Source organism: Penaeus monodon, chromosome 19, assembly GCF_015228065.2.
Source record: "Penaeus monodon isolate SGIC_2016 chromosome 19, NSTDA_Pmon_1, whole genome shotgun sequence".
In the NCBI taxonomy this organism is placed as follows: Eukaryota; Metazoa; Arthropoda; class Malacostraca; order Decapoda; family Penaeidae; genus Penaeus; species Penaeus monodon.
This window is the reverse complement of record NC_051404.1, coordinates 19,328,011-19,328,264: the sequence shown is the minus strand read 5'-3', so window position 1 is coordinate 19,328,264 and position 254 is coordinate 19,328,011.

Here is a 254-nt window from a genome sequence, read left to right as displayed (position 1 = left end):
GTGATGATGCTTGTAGGCAGATAAGGAGAAATAAGAGAAATAAACAGGCAAACATTTCACCGAAAAAACTTATGAGACTGTAAAAACCGGCCACATGTTATGCTGGCATTTTTAAGCCTAACAAAGACCTTTGCATCTTTGAAGTGGTTTCGTCTGGATACTATCTTTTAGAGTGAATTTTCATCGAGAGTTATAGTATGTTGTTTGTTTTCCTTTTTGTTCTGTTTATTTTTTTCGAGACATTTGCGTGTCGA